Source organism: Bufo bufo, chromosome 4, assembly GCF_905171765.1.
Source record: "Bufo bufo chromosome 4, aBufBuf1.1, whole genome shotgun sequence".
Classification (NCBI taxonomy): Eukaryota; Metazoa; Chordata; class Amphibia; order Anura; family Bufonidae; genus Bufo; species Bufo bufo.
This window is the reverse complement of record NC_053392.1, coordinates 192,933,284-192,935,799: the sequence shown is the minus strand read 5'-3', so window position 1 is coordinate 192,935,799 and position 2,516 is coordinate 192,933,284. Positions and strand designations below refer to the sequence as shown.

The 2,516-nt window shown below is 47.1% G+C and overlaps 1 non-coding gene across 1 annotated transcript; it reads left to right on the top strand.

Moving 5' to 3' along the window:
• Window positions 1-2,147: 2,147 nt before the first annotated feature.
• Window positions 2,148-2,220, top strand: TRNAR-ACG. Its single transcript has one exon. It is a non-coding gene; the product is annotated as a tRNA-Arg (tRNA).
• Window positions 2,221-2,516: the final 296 nt, after the last annotated feature.

Here is a 2,516-nt window from a genome sequence, read left to right as displayed (position 1 = left end):
ACAGAGAATCTGGCCTTATGTCAGCGCAGAATCTGTCTTCATGTCATAGCAGAGAATCAGGCATCACGTCACCCACCACTGGAACAGGCCACTGTCACACATTTAAGCCCAGGCACCCAGGCAGAGGAGAGAGGTCCCGTAACAGAGAATCTGGCCTTAAGTCAGCTCAGAATCTGTCTTCATGTCATAGCAGAGAATCAGGCTTCATGTCACCCACCACTGGAACAGGCCACTGTCACACATTTAGGCCCCGGCACCCAGACAGAGGAGAGCGGTCCCGTAACAGAGAATCTGGCCTTATGTCAGCGCAGAATCTGTCTTCATGTCATAGCAGAGAATCAGGCTTCATGTCACCCACCACTGGAACAGGCCACTGTCACACATTTAGGCCCAGGCACCCAGGCAGAGGAGAGAGGTCCCGTAACAGAGAATCTGGCCTTATGTCAGCGCAGAATCTGTCTTCTTGTCATAGCAGAGAATCAGGCATCACGTCACCCACCACTGGAACAGGCCACTGTCACACATTTAAGCCCAGGCACCCAGGCAGAGGAGAGAGGTCCCGTAACAGAGAATCTGGCCTTAAGTCAGCGCAGAATCTGTATTCATGTCATAGCAGAGAATCAGGCTTCACGTCACCCACCACTGGAACAGGCCACTGTCACACATTTAGGCCCCGGCACCCAGACAGAGGAGAGCGGTCCCGTAACAGAGAATCTGGCCTTATGTCAGCGCAGAATCTGTCTTCATGTCATAGCAGAGAATCAGGCATCACGTCACCCACCACTGGAACAGGCCACTGTCACACATTTAGGCCCAGGCACCCAGGCAGAGGAGAGAGGTCCCGTAACAGAGAATCTGGCCTTATGTCAGCGCAGAATCTGTATTCATGTCATAGCAGAGAATCAGGCTTCACGTCACCCACCACTGGAACAGGCCACTGTCACACATTTAGGCCCCGGCACCCAGACAGAGGAGAGCGGTCCCGTAACAGAGAATCTGGCCTTATGTCAGCGCAGAATCTGTCTTCATGTCATAGCAGAGAATCAGGCATCACGTCACCCACCACTGGAACAGGCCACTGTCACACATTTAGGCCCAGGCACCCAGGCAGAGGAGAGAGGTCCCGTAACAGAGAATCTGGCCTTATGTCAGTGCAGAATCTGTCTTCATGTCATAGCAGAGAATCAGGCATCACGTCACCCACCACTGGAACAGGCCACTGTCACACATTTAGGCCCTGCGCTGACATAAAACCACATTTAACACACTCTGCCCCCCGACATGTTTCACCAAGCTCTCTTGGCGTTCCCCTGAAGACGCCAAGAGAGCTTGGTGAAACATGTCGGGGGGGCAGAGTGTGTTAAATGTGGTTTTAGGCAGCGAGTGCCATGCCAAGTATAAGCAGTACATGCTAGTTATCAATCAGCACACTGGGAAGGAGCCCGCTGTTTAGAGCAGTATCTGTGGGAATAACAGAACGCTGTTATCTATCAGCACATTGGAAAGAAGCCTGAGGCTTAGAGAAGTACACTGTGGCAATAACAGTGCACTATGTAACAACTATGATCACTGCTGAACCGTGATAGCAGGAACTACTAAAGGGAATAGAGTGAGGGCCCCCCAGTGGTCAATAAGCATATATAAAATGATACAATATAAGATATATTGCAACAGGGCTGGCACCACTGATAGTTTTAATATGTGAGTTCTAGGCATTTAATTTTAAGAGTATCAAATAAACGTTAAATTTTATATACAATTTATTGATACATTTAGTAGCACGTATTAACCTAGAGACAATTATGGTCTCCCTGACCAATTAAAAATTTCATACGTGGAGTGGTGTGCACAGGTACTGTTCCACCATGGTTCTAATGGATATAGTAAAATTTGAATGGAACCGGCACTCAACAATTCGGAATACACGTGGAAATCAGATAAAATTATTTATTAAACAATCAACATGTGTCCTGTGTGCACCAGGATAAAATTCATAAAATAACATAAAATATATAAAATATAGCTTGTGTGTAAGCCAGAGAGATAGGTGTCTCTAATCTATCAAGTTCTGACCGCCAAACGCAGCAGACTGCATCCGTGTCCCTCCTATTAGGTAGGGCTATTGGATCACAGTCGTCTGAGAAGCAGGGCCAGTGGCGCAATGGATAACGCATCAGACTACGGATCAGAAGATTGTAGGTTCAATTCCTACCTGGCTCGTGAATGTCGCCATGATCGTGGCCGCAGCAACCCCGGTTCGAATCCGGTTCACGGCATTCACACTTTGCATCTCTCTGTCTGCTGCGTTTGGCGGTCAGAACTTGATAGATTAGAGACACCTATCTCTCTGGCTTACACACAAGCTATATTTTATATATTTTATGTTATTTTATGAATTTTATCCTGGTGCACACAGGACACATGTTGATTGTTTAATAAATAATTTTATCTGATTTCCACGTGTATTCCGAATTGTTGAGTGCCGGTTCCATTCAAATTTTACTATATCCATTAGA